The following is a 13,203-nucleotide window of genomic DNA, read 5'->3' as shown; positions in this document are numbered from 1 at the left end:
GTCTAAGGAACCAGCACTCGGGCTCTGTGCCGTGTCACCGGCAGACACGTTCCTGGACGAGACCCAAGACCGCTACCTGCAGCGCAGGAGCCGCGTCCACCTCCAGACGGCTGACTGTAGGACGGCGCTGAGACAGTAAGGGAAGTTGCATTTTGGACTTGAGTCCCACAGAGTGGCTGTAAGTTTGTCGGGTGGGAGGACACTCTGGTCACAGGAGGCTCTTGGTCCAGAAGGGAGGTGGATGGGGCGGGAGGTGTGTTGGGAGGTTGCTCTGGAAGGAGGAACATCAAGGCTTCCCAATGGGTTAGGGGTGAACGGTGAGCAGTGCGCTAGCCAGGGTGCCCCCGCCTTCTGGCTTGAATGAGCTGGGAGGCAGGGCCCTTCTCTGAAGTCAGGGACGTTGGAGCAGAACAGGTGGGAGGGAGCCCCCTCAAAGCCAGCCTAGGGGGCGTGCCAGGTGCCTTGGACATCCTGAGAGCCCGTGAGTTGTCCGCCACTGGGGGTCAGGTGTGCTGCTCAGTGAGGAAGGTGTGAGGCGGCAGAGGATGGACGGCGGCCACCGACTCCAGACGGACCTCAGCGCCCAGCCAGACAGGACTGTGAGCAGAGGGCAGGGAGGACTCTCCAGGTCAGTTAAGGAAGGCAGCTGACCTAAGGGAGAGGGGCAGGAGGCTCGAAGACGCTTCACCAAAGAGGATCCAAGTGCCGGCAATCGATCCTGTGAGGAGGTGACAGTGGAGGCAGAATGAGCTGTCACCCCACGGCCACCAGCGCGGCTGAGTGAGTCTGACGACGCCGTGGGCGGTGGGGCCGCAGGGCCACAGGGTGCTGGCGTGTGGGCGGGGACAGCGGGACAGTCACCAGGAAGACGTCTGGTCATGACAGTGAAGGGTGGGCTGAGACCCTCCCAGTCCCACTCCTTCTCCGCCGGGAGAGTGGGCCGCAGTGAACAGGAGGCGAGGCGGTCCTGCCCCATGGCTGCCGAGGGAGTGGGCGGCTGCACTGATAATTTTTAAGAGAGTGGGATATTATTTGTCAAGGATCCGAGTGTGAAATGCTAGAGCCGTGGCAGTCCACGCTGCTGGGGCCGGAGCGGTCGCCCCCGTGAGCATCACATGAGCCGGGGCACCCTTCCCAGAGGAGGGCAGGTGCTGGAGCTGGGCCAGCCCGGGGGCTGCAGGAGCCAGCACTTCCACCGTGGGGCCCAGTGCACCCGGGGGAGGTTCTTACAGGAAGGGGCGTCCGTGGGTTCCCTCTCCTGCGCACATCGGAGAACCAGCTGCAGACTCCCGGGAAGATCTTCACGGAACACGGAATCGCTCTGACCCCTGGGGATCGCTTACCTGTCCCTCTCCCCGGCCGTCGGCGTGCCCCTTCATGGAAGGTGGTCCCCGCGCCTGAGTCACGTCCTCCGTCAGGACTGTCTCCAGCTGAGCCATAGGTCTGATTGCCACTGCGAATGAAAGTTTTGAAATGTTTCCACTTCTAGTGGCTTATTCCTGGCTTTATGTGTCGATCTTGTAGCTTGTTATCATGTGCAGGCACCGTTCTAGGTTCCGTGCGGGCACGAACTTCATTACTAGTGTTAATCCTGGAGGCATTTGCTGATAGCATCTCTGTTTTATCAGGTAGAGGCCACAGGAAGGTGTCTTTCTGTAGAATCTTCAGATTTTCTGATAGATGACTTTGCCTACAGGCAGACAATTATTTCTCTCCTTTTCCAAAACACATGCTTATCCTTTTTCCCTCTTACTTGCGTTGGCTAGAGTGAGATTTCCCGTCTCTCCTGGTAAGGTGTCTGCTGCAGGTTTTTGGTAAAAATTCTGTCCAGTCAGAGAAGGTGACAGCGACACCTGGTTCACGAGCAACGTTTGCAGGCAGTTAGCTTTGAGCCTCATCAGATGCTTCTGTAGAGGCGAGCGTGACACTGGTAACTTTTCTTTTCTTGATGGAGGCACTGGGGGTTGAACCCAGGACCCCGTGCAGGCTCAGCCCACGCTTGCCCACCGAGCTGTACCCCCGACCCTGACACTGGTAACTTTTTGGTGCTGGTTACCCTTGAATTCCTGGCTGAACCCTACTTGGCGTCTGTTTAATGCACTGCTGGCTTTGACTTGCTAGTATTTTATTTGAGATTATTTCCATCTGTTTCTATCTGAGGTTGGCTGTAACTTAACTTTCTCATGGTGTCCTTGACTGGGTTTAAATCAGGTATGTGCCTTTTTTAGACATGACTCAGCCATAGTAATAAATAAATAAGACCTTTCAACAGTGTCTGTGACAAGAAGCCTAGGGGTTGGTGACCGCGATGTTCCTCCAGTTTTCCGTCCGGTCTGGGTCTTCGCCTCTGGGTCCCCTTGGCCTCTCTCCCGTGGGGACAGGCGGCCACCGCATCTCCAGGTATCAGGCCCACGCCAGGAGCAGGGCACGAGGCGCCAGACGGCCTCCCCTTTGGTCAAGACAATAAAAACTGTACCCGAGACTCCCAGAAAATTCTGCTAGTGTTTCATTGGCCAGAGCGTCACACGGGAACCTCCAGCTGCGAGCGAGCCTGGCCAAGTGACTGTTCCATCTTTCCAGCCTGTCCTGGTGGAGGCGGACGAGAACGGAGGGGTGGGAGGGTGGGGACGCGCATCTGGTCAGTCGGCCAGCAGGCCTGGCCTCAGCTGACGGATGAGGTGCCCGTCTCCACGTTCCGGAAGGGCCTTGGTTCTGGTTCTGGTTCTGGTTCCGGTTTATCTTAAACTCAGTGAGTGACTCAAGCTGTCTCCTTCATCTTGGGCTGGTTTGGATTATTTACATTTTCCTGGAAGTTGCCCGTTGCATGAAGCATCTGAAATGTAAGGGTGGTGGTTGTACAAGACATGCGCGTGTGATTTTTAAGAATCCCTTTACCTGGAATTGAATGCCCCATGTCCCTGGAGCGAGCCTGCACGCCCATCTCGTACAAGGACTGGCCAGGAGCCAGCGCTGTGAGCCTCGAAAGCCAGGGGTTTACTGATGGCGCTGGTGAAGGCTAGACTCACAAGGCGCGCTCCCCTGGTCGGCTTCTCCCTCCCGTCCGGCTGCTTCTGCTGCTGCTCCTTTTCCAGAGCCTGGGGTTCATGCCTAGTTCAGCTGCTAGCTTTTTTGTTGTGAAATATCTCAAAACACTGACAAGTGAGGAGAACAAGATAATGAGTAACCACGTCCTTCCCAGTGTAATTTGGCACAGTTAACAAATTTCATACCAGGCCACGGTTTATTTGAGATTTTTTAAAAGATATTTCACTTAAACTCCCTCTGGCTCCTCTGGAATCCCTCCCGCCTCTGCCATTCAGTCTCGTCTTTCTTTTCTTACGGTGTTAGATTGCACGTAACATAAAAATTACCACCTTAACCGTTTTTAAGTGTACGACTAGGGGTGTTCGTTCAGTGTGGTGCAACCACCACCTCCATCCATCCCCATCGCTTGTTTTCCTCGTAAAGCTGAAACACTGTCCCCTTGAACACTCACTCACCACCCCTCCCCAGCCCCCGCCCCCGCCGTCTGCTTTGTCTCTGTGGATCTGACTGCTCCAGGGGCCTCAGGTAAGTGGAATCCTACAGGGTGTGCCTTTCTCTGTCGGACTTACTTCACGTGACACCCCACAGGTCTGTGGATAGACCACACTTTGTTTGGCCATCAACCGTCCGGGACACCCGGGCGGCTGCCACGTTCTGTTTCTGTTTGAACAGCGCTGCTGTGAGCATGGATGTGCACGTATCTCTTCAAGACCCTGCTTCCGGTTAATTTGGGGGGTATTTCTGAGTGACGTTTTTGAGGCCTATGCTGATTCTGTTTAATTTTGGGGGGACCTCCGAGCGGCTTCCCCCGGGGCCTCCACCATTTCACGCTCCCGCCACCGGTGCCCTCGGGCTCCAATTGCTCCACAGCCTCCCAGCACTTCCTGTCTTCTGCTGTGCCGCTGGCGGCCACGCCGCGGGCGTGCGTGAGATCTCACTGCGGTTTGAGCTGCACCCCCTTCCTTGGAGAAATGTCTAATCCAGCCCTTCGCCTGTTTTTGAAACCAGCTGTTTTGTTGTTGTTGAACTTTAGGAGTTCTCTGTACATCCTGGATATTACCCTCTTACCAGGTACATGATTTGCAGGCATTTCCCCCCATTCCGTGGGCAGTTTTATGCTTTTACTAAATATGTATGTGTCGTAAATAATTTTATTTTATGGAGGACTTTAGGAGCTGTGTCAGGAACCTGAGACAAAGGCCAAATACTTATTTTTTGTCTTCCACAGTCCTTCACCTCACACAAGCTCGCCACGGGGTCACGTTTGGCCCCTTTCTGTCCAGTTGTGGAGAGACAGTGTTCTTTCACTGCCTCAGACCCATTTTCCCACTTGTGCTTCAGACGCTGTGGTAGTTAGTTGTACGTGTCAGCTGGACCAGGCCGTGGAGTGCCCAGGCGTTTGGTCCAACATTATTCTGGGTCTTTCTGTAAGGATGTTTTTGGGTGAGATTAACATGAAATTGTTACACTGGGGAAAAGAGGCTGCTCTCCCTAATGTGGGTGGGCCTCATCCAGTCAGTCGAAGGCCTGAATGGAATAAAGAGTCTGACCTTCCCCTGAGTAAGAGAGAATCTGTCTGGCCTGTTGGTCCTTGACTGGGGCAACCACTTTTTCCTGCCGTTGGATTTGAGCCAAAACGCTGACTCTTCCTGGGTCTTGAGGCTGCCGGCCTTTGGCTGGGAACCACGCCATCAGGTCTCCTGTGTCTCGAACTGTAACTGAACCACGGCTCTCCAGCTGGCCTCTCACCTTGTAGACCTTGGGACCTGCCAGACTGAGGCAGCTCCTGTGAGAAATCTCTCTCTCTGTCTGCCTAGCTCTCTGTCCGGCCTCTTGGTCCTGTCTCTCTGGACAGCCCGACTAACAGACACCATCCCTTTTAGCCTTCTCTAAACTTTATCTTTTACCCTTTCCACTCTGCTGCTTTGGACCCAGACCCTTCCCCACACCGTGGCAGAGAGGAGAGGGTGGAAGGAAAAAGATGTCAGATCGTGGAACCCCTTACATCCCAATGTGCCCTCCGTTCTACTGGGACTGGCCTAAGGCAGCTGAGCCATTCAGCCAGCATGTTTTGGCTGTTTGCTTTGTGGGCACCTGTTCTCCAAATAACAGAACACATACTCTCTTTGAACATGTGTGAAAGGCTGGCCGTCTGTTAGGCCACAAAGGAGGTCCCGGCTTGTTCCCCTGAAGTCACCATCATAGAGATTTTGTTGCATAACACAATGTAATGAAATTACAACTTAATAATGAAAAGGTGCCTCCAAAAAAAAAAAAAAACCCCGTGTGGCCAGAGACTAAGTTGCACGTTACTAAATAACCTTGGTTAAAACAAATCTGAACATCGTTCAATCTTCATAAATCAACAACATGAATGTTTCATGTTCAGGCAGAATTTACTAGGAAATTTTTGGTTTTAAAGATGACTAGAAATAAAAAAATATAAAGAAAAATGCACTAAACATTCAAACGAAGACCTTAGACAAAGACTAACGAAGCAAACCCAAAGCGGGAAGAAAGGAAACAGTGAAAACCAGAATCCACTGCGGAGGGATCAGCAGGACTGGCTGCGCCAGCCGCAGGCAGAGGGGGAGAGGAAGAGAAGATGCCGAGACGTGTGCCCACAGGGAAGAGACGAGGAGTTGCCTGTGTAGACTACGGACTTTTTACAGTAATGAGAGCACAGTAAGTAATTATTTGCTGATAAATTGGAAAGCCTAGTGACGTAGATAAATTTCTAGGAAGAAAGAAAATGGAAAAATTGGCGCAAAAAGAAATAGAAAACTTGAATAAGCCAATGATTATTAAATAAATTGAAATCCAGTATTTCCCTCCCCAGTGAGCCCCCAGCCTAGACTGTTTACAGGGGATTTCTGCCAAGCTTTCCGGCGGTGGTTGGTCCCTGTTCTGTCCACGTCGTTTCGAGGGTCCACAGAGAGTGAAAGTTACTCAGCTCGTTTAGGAGGCTGGTCTAATCTTGATTCCTAAATTGAATTTTAAAAAAGAAAAGAAGCCTCTGTTACTTACAATATAAATGCAAAGGCCCTAACAGAATATAAATGTATTTTTAAAGTATACATTATAACCAGGTAGGGTTTATCTCAGGAATGCAAGGATGGTTCCACAATACATTAATGTTTTGATGATTTATTAAAGGAGAAAACCCATACGATTATCTCGCTGGCTGCAGAGGAACCATTGGTAAAATTCAACACCTGTTTATAATGGAAGCATTTGTTGCAACACCAACAGCAAGGCTTCTTGATGAAGGACAGGAAGGGGACTCTCAGCTTGTTACAGGTGATGCACTGAAGCACTCTGCCTCGTGCAGAGGCTTCAGACACACGCTCTTGAAGATGCTTTAAAGGCAGAGGTGCCTGCGCTCATTACTAGTGTCAACATGGACCTGGAGGGGCCAGCCCTGGGGGAAAGAGCAGACGCAGGAGGGGTGGGGATTGTAAAGAGAAGAGAGGAAGCTCTTGGTACGTCTCATGTAAGTAAATATCGACATCGTTTTGTGTATTACATACGTATGCGTCGTTTGTGTAGATGACATTTTGTATGTACGTCATATAAAAGAGCCATCGAAGTACAAACCTTGGAATCTAGTAATTCAGCGAGGTTGGTGGATGTAGGTTCTCCCCTGAGGATCCCATGACCCCAGATGCCCCCCAAGGACCCCGGGACCCTGGACAGGCTCCCACATGGTGTGGGGAGCTGGACGCAGCCCGCGAGCCCATCTGGGAACAACTGGGTAAGAAATCAGCAGATGCGCCTGGAGTAGCCCCTCCCAGTCAGACGCCGGGGCGCCGTGGCAGGGCCCTCAGACAGCACGCGGTGGAGGGAGTTAGACCCAGACAAGCCCCGGGTGGTTCCCCATGGACCTCAGACAGGACCGCCGTGTCGGCATCACCCAGGCCTGTGGGAAATTCAGAATCTCAGCCCCAACCCAAACCTGCAGCCTCAGAACCTGTTCTTTAACAAGACCCCAGGGTTAAAGGAAAACGTGGCGGTCCTATGTCTGACCAGATGGAAGCCACTGAGGTCAGAACCCGCAAAGCAGACAGATTCCCGAGGGGCTGGGGCTGGAAGGACCCATGTAGGAACTTGGAAGACAAAGCCAAAAGGGACCAGTCTTTGCAGCGAGATGCTGGAAGCCAGTTAACTGTGCAGAGCTCAGTCCAGGGGCGTGCCTCCTGCTGTAGCTCAGGGGTTGCTGGTGGGTTAAACCCTTTCCTTACCTGCCCTGCGGACGTCGGAATCTGTTCCCCAGACGGCGGTGTGGCAGTGTGGAGGAGACAAAACAGCAGAGTCCCTGTGCCAGGTCGGGGTGGGGCGGAGACTCACTGCTCTTCCTTTCTCACCGCCTTTCCCCGGCGCAGTGGGAGTGGATGCACTCCTGGTTGTGAGCAGCTCCCTGGAGGTCTTCCCCCGCGTGGGGCTCCGTGCAGAGCGAGCGGACCCCTCCTTGTTCCCGGGCCCAGCGCCCTCGAGGGTCTCCCACCCGAGAGAGTCCCTGTCCGCCCCCCTGCCCCGGGCCGTCCTCAGGTGTCTTGCTGTGCAGGTTCACTGTTCTGTGGGCATGTGTTTTTAGTTTTGTGAACTTTGAAACCATTTCGTTCAGATTCCAAAACAGGCAGCATCGAGTTTGCAAGTGGAAAGGTGTGAAACGCATTTGTCATTTGGGAGCAGTCCTTTTAAACCAGCCCCTGTCCTGGTCTCTGCACCCTCTCCCCGGGCAGTCAGCTCTCTCCCCAGATCCCACGTGTGCTCCCCTGACCTCAGGCCCTCTCACTGCAGCCCACAACCTCGCCCCCTCCCGCGTCCCCCCAGCCCTGGATTCCCTGCTCCCTGTCCAGCCCTGTCCTGGTTCCTGTTGGACATTCCCCCGACCAGCCCCTCCTGCCGCCCCGTCCCCAGCCCTGGGAGTGTTGCTGAAATGCGAAATCGCTCTCCCCTGAGGATGAAACACCTTGCCTCCTTCCACTCTGAGCCACTGCAGCCTCGAGCCGCCCCCCAGACCCCACAGCCAGGCTCAGACTCCATCCAAGCCAGCCTGACAGTCACGTGTGCTGAGACAAACGGTGCCAGCGATCATGGTGTGTGCTTACTGGGCCAGGCCCTGGTTTTGTTTTTGTCTCAAAGAGAAGAGAAATCTTCGCTTGGGATTTTAGTTACATGCCTGTTGTAAAATCCAGTCTTTTCTGAATACGTGCGGCCCTCGTGTCCGCGGGGGGTGGTTTCCGGCCCTGCAGACACCGAAATAGGGATGTTCAAGGACCTTACATAAAGTGGTGTCGTGTTTGCACAGCACACCCTCCTGTGTGCTTTCAGTCGTGTCAAGGTTGCTTACGACACCTGACACAGTGTAGATGCTACGTGAGTAGTTGCCGGGCACGTGGCAAGGTCAGGTTTAGAACTTTCTGAAATTTTTCCCCAGATGTTTTCTGTCTGTGGTTGGTGGAATCTGTGGATGCTGGAATTCCCGTGGCTGTGGAGGGTGGACTGTGTCTGCACTAAGGCAGGATTCACAGACCACACCACGCCCCCATTTCAGGTGGGCTCCCCGGCGTGCTCAGCGTGTGTGTGTGCAGACACCGCAGGCCCCGAGGTGTGTGTGCGTGTGTGCTCACCCCACCCTTACTCGAATGAGGAACCTGGAGTCACATCCAGGACAGGATTCCCTCTCCCGCCTCAGGGGTGGTGGTTTGATCATGAGCCACAAACACAGCCCGCTGGAGTCATGGCCGGGCCCATCCCAGATGCTGGAATCCTTCAAGAGGGGAGCCTCATTGGGGGGCCTGGGCCCCCCTTACCTCCTGGGACCTACCAGAGGCTCCCGTGCCCTCGAAGCCACCTGGAGAAGCCCCGGGCCTGCAGCCTTCTGGGAGAAGCCCTTGTGCTGTCGCTGAAGCTTCTGAGAGACCGAGAGCCCCAGGGACAGGGGCAGGCGTGGCCTCGGGCCAGCCTGGAGGGCAGGATGGTTCTGTAGCTGAGATGGTCCTTCTGCCTGGGGCTTAGGGCCACAGGCCACTGGCCAGTGCCCCCTCTACCTCAGCTCCACCTCCTTCATCCCCCTGGGTCCCCAGGAAGGGCTGGACCTCCCCAGAGGCTAATCCAGCCCCTCTTGTGCCTCATCCAGTCCTCTCTGCTCTGCACCCCTTCCCACCATCAGCTCGTTTATGGTGGGACTTGAACACCCCACTTACCACCCCTTGCTCCTCCTGGCTGGTCCCCCTTGGTGCCGACCCAGTGTGCTCCCCATCTCAGCCAAGTCCCCGGCGGGCACCGTCAGCTCAGGGCCTCCGTGGGCGCTCGGGGGCTGGTTTGCAGCCCACCCACCCGTTGTCTTCTCCGTAATAGAGCCCCGTGGGCCATTTCCACAATGGAGATGCCTCCCGCTGGAGCCAGCATTGCCTCTTTCTATTAACAGCTCATTCTGAATGCTGGCCAGAGGGAATAGCCATCTTCAGTCTGAGAGCAATTCCCAAATCCCTCTGCCCGCCGGCCACACCGGTCCAGTCCCCCAGCCACGCATGGGAATGCATTTTTCCTCACGGCCTCCACCCCGCCTATTAAACTCTTTAATATGCCAGTCAGACAGATGGGAGAGAATGCTGTGTCCTTACATGTGTAAAGTTTCTGTGATTACTCTGGAAGGATTCTCATGTATTTACTGGCCTCGAAAGCCCTCCCCTGGGACTTGGCTGTCTGCAGTTCTTCTGTTTCTGGTGCTTTGTTTGGTTTTGGGTTTGGGTATTTTTCGCACAGAGATGTTTTAAAACTTCTTCGTCATCATGTCAGTTTACTTTTAGTGGTTCCTGCCTTTGGTGACATTGCCAAGAAAGCCTTTCCTTTTTCAGATTGTTTCTCGATAGTTTTGCAAACGACCAGGCCTCTGGGTTCTGGCTCTGTAGCGGGATCACTTTTCATAGGCACACAGGTGTGAGGGGGTGGTTCTGTCTCCTGGTCCTGAGCCGGGGGCTGGCCGGTGTGGGGAGCCTGGAGGGCGGGGCCGTGTCGGGGTCTCCACCACCCACAGCCTGCGGGCATCCTTCCTGCCTGGACCTTGTCCCCTCCCGCAGTGCCCTGCCCTCCCAGCAGCCACCCTCCCCATGGTCAGGCCCGGGACTCATCGCAGCTCCTATCCCCACAGGTTCCGCCTCCACCTCCTCCCAGCCCCACCGCCCAAGGCCTATGTCTTTCCCCATCACTCCCTCTGGCACCCCCCCCAACACTTCTTCCAGCCACGCCGGGTCTTCAGTCTGTCGACCTGCCAGCCGTTCTCTGCCCCTTCTGCCAGGGGCATCCCTGCGCGTGTCACCCCCATCACAGTAATCACTCCCTCTGGGCCCGCTCCAGACGCCCCGTCCTCATCTGCAGGCTCCAGCCTGCCAGGGCCGCCTGGAGGGCTCACCTCCTCCCAACACTCCAGAGGTGACCCTGGGCTGCGTCTGCCGGAGGGAGACGACTCCGGAGGCCCCCGAAGCCCCCACGCCGTCGCCTCACCCGCTGCTGGGCCTGTGCGTACCAGACGAGGGGTGCGGGGGCAAGGGGCTGCGAGCTCTTGGGGACACACGGGGCTTCAGCCTTCAGTGAGCGGGTTTACATAGCAGCACCAGTTTGATGACTTTTCACACCTAGTTGCTGCGATGGTGGGGCTAGACCGGCCGTCCTTCCACCTGACTTTCGTACGTAAGTGGGGTGGGGCTGGTTGTCGGTCTGGTGGTTGTGAGGCGGGGAGCCCCATAGAAAGTCCGGCAGGACCCCTAGGCAGGGCCGCTGCTCTCCTCCCAGCACCGTCGGGTTCCCTGGCCCAGAGGCTCTATCTCACTTTCTGCCTCTGAAACGGGACTTACACCTAGAATTCTATTGGTTCCCTGAGCTCACTTCTGATTGGTTATTTCCTTCATGCCTGACTGGGTATTATTCTCATTTCTGATTGGTCCACTTCCCTAACTTCTGATTGGTTCATTTGTAGTACTTCATTTGCATGGAGCTCACTCCTGATTGGTTCTTTCTCTCACTCCTGATTGGTTCTTTCTCTCACTCCTGATTGGTCTATTTCTACAAAGCTTGTTCCCGGTTGGTCAACTTCTGTTATACTTTATTTACGTATGATGTTGCAAAGTCTAAAAGTGGCAGCCTATAAAGGCCTGTGTAAACCTACCGACGGGCCCCAGAGCTTGGAGTGTTAATTCATCTCAGCCAGCTGGAGTAGCAAACCTGAGTTCTCCAACTCTCCGAGTGCTGCTTGGTCTCTCGCCCGGATCCAGGTTGCTGTCACAACTGAGCTGTAGCACCGAGCCGTAACACATTTTTCCGCAACAGTTGTGGCTTTCTGTTTCTTGGGGCAAGTTAGGGATCTCAGTATCTGTTCAGTGGATTGTTTCTTTCTTAACACGTACTGACCTCCGTGAGCCCTAACCATACTCATGTAAACGTGATTATCTGTTGGGTCGGATCCCCAGGCTGAAACTCAGACCTCAAAGCCCTTCAGGCTCCTAGGTTTCCAAGGGCCGTGTCAGGTCACAGGGGCGGCCCCTAGGCCCCTCCAGGTGCACCGTCTTCTGAGGGTCAGCCCGCCGAGGGGTCCCTCCCTGTTCCCGCTCCCGCTCCCCCCGCACACCATTCCCAGCCCCTGCCCCCTCCCCACCTTCACTGCAAGTTCCAGTTCACACTTAAGACGGACTGTCTCCACGCGTGTGATTCCTTGCGGGTCTGGGGGCGAGAATCCATGGCAAGGTGCCCGCTGTCGAGCTCTGGAGAGAGTTGTGCCTGGGCTGCAGATGCCCTCACACAACCTCTACCTTGTGCCCGCGGAGAGGGGGGATTCGGCAGGGCTTGAAGGTGTCAGGGCGGCTGTGAAGAATGAAGAGGATTTGCAGGTGAGGGGCCAGGGCAGCGTCCTGCGGCGGGAACACAAGGGAAGAGGCAGGAACGCTGACCACCTCCTTGCAGCCGGTGGGGGAGGGGAATCTCGGGCTGGCAGAGGCTGCGTTTGACTCCACAGGAAATGCAGCCAGGCTCACCAGGGGCCCAAGCAGAAGGGTGAGGAGGTCGGCTGCCCCTGGAGAGGTCGTGGGGGCTGCTGTGGGTGCAGGTGCAAAGGGCCAGGGGCCAGGAGCCTCCCTGGAGATCCCCTTTTCCCTCCCGTGATGCTCCCGCCTGGCCTAGTGGCCACCCCTCCCTCGGGGGCTGCCAGCTTGTATCACACTGACTTCTCTTCACAGCGGAGCCACGGGGAAGGGTTTCCTGACCTGATGGGGCAGGGAGAGGGTCTTGTGCTCTCTGGCCACCCACCAATCCCTGATCTCAGCCCCACACTGACTCTTGGCCCAGCCACACAACACAGTCATTTCTGAACCCGGACTTGTTCCTACCCCTGATCCCAGTTACACCCTGACTTTGACCCCAGCCATGTACCAGCTTCTGGCTGCTATGCTCTGACCCTTGACCCCAAGTCATGGGGACCTTTCACTGCCCACACCAGCCCCTGACACTAGGCAGGCCCTGGTGGCCGGCGCCCGCCCCAGACGGAAGCACAGCCTGGTCACTGCTGGAAACGTGGCCCTGCTGTTACGTCAGGCTGACCCGACTCACAGGGCCCGGACAGGGACGGGTAGGCGTGGCAGGAGGAGCAGCCGCAGCGCGGGGGGAGGGGCGCCGGCTGCAGGCGCAGGTGTCGCCCTGAGGACGGGGCCTAGCTCGCCGCTGAGTTGCTAGGTGACCTTGGGCAGGCAGCCGGCGTCTCTGGAGCGCAGTTTGCTCAAGTGTAACATTACACTGGAGCCTGGCCGATTCTGAAAACTCTTACGAGAAAACAAGCGCTGAGGGAGCCGCTGGGTGATCGATGCAGACGATGCGCTTAAAACACGCAGCTCGGTGCCAAGTGCCCCGCGCGCCGATGGATGCTGGTTACTACCGCTGCTGGTGATAGCCGCCCGCCCACTTTCCCGCGCGGACAGGGACCAGGCGGGCTGCGAGGGCGGGAAGGCACGGCCCACCGGCAGCCGCGCGTTTTAGCGAGAGGAACTGGGAGCAGGGGTGGGGAAGGGTCCCGTCCGCGTCCGGGAGCTGGACCGGGAGGCAGGGTGGGCCTGCGTGGGGACGGGGAGCTGGCTCTGACCTCCTCGGTGCCAGGGCCGGGCCCTCCTA

General features: G+C 56.0%; 3 long non-coding RNA genes across 4 annotated transcripts; all 3 read right to left on the bottom strand.

Annotated features, from left to right (window-relative positions):
- Positions 1–5,422: 5,422 nt before the first annotated feature.
- LOC140686623 (uncharacterized) lies at positions 5,423–7,834 on the bottom strand. The gene is made up of 2 exons (XR_012060465.1): positions 7,287–7,834; positions 5,423–6,029 (listed from the first exon to the last, which is right to left on the bottom strand). It is a non-coding gene; the product is annotated as an uncharacterized lncRNA (long non-coding RNA).
- A 1,859-nt stretch (positions 7,835–9,693) lies between these two features.
- Positions 9,694–10,871, bottom strand: LOC140686622 (uncharacterized). Of its 2 annotated transcripts, none has more exons than XR_012060464.1 (2): positions 10,555–10,871; positions 9,694–10,047 (listed from the first exon to the last, which is right to left on the bottom strand). It is a non-coding gene; the product is annotated as an uncharacterized lncRNA (long non-coding RNA). The 2 variants fall into 2 exon arrangements; XR_012060463.1 differs by having other exon boundaries at positions 10,577–10,871.
- Positions 10,872–11,135: 264 nt separating this feature from the next.
- On the bottom strand, positions 11,136–12,560 carry LOC140686621 (uncharacterized). Its single transcript, XR_012060462.1, has 3 exons — positions 12,472–12,560; positions 11,702–11,907; positions 11,136–11,392 (listed from the first exon to the last, which is right to left on the bottom strand). It is a non-coding gene; the product is annotated as an uncharacterized lncRNA (long non-coding RNA).
- Between the last annotated feature and the right edge of the window lie 643 nt (positions 12,561–13,203).

Source organism: Vicugna pacos, chromosome 17 (assembly GCF_048564905.1).
Source record: "Vicugna pacos chromosome 17, VicPac4, whole genome shotgun sequence".
In the NCBI taxonomy this organism is placed as follows: Eukaryota; Metazoa; Chordata; class Mammalia; order Artiodactyla; family Camelidae; genus Vicugna; species Vicugna pacos.
The sequence above is the reverse complement of the archived record's forward strand: the minus strand, read 5'-3'. Positions and strand labels throughout refer to the sequence as shown.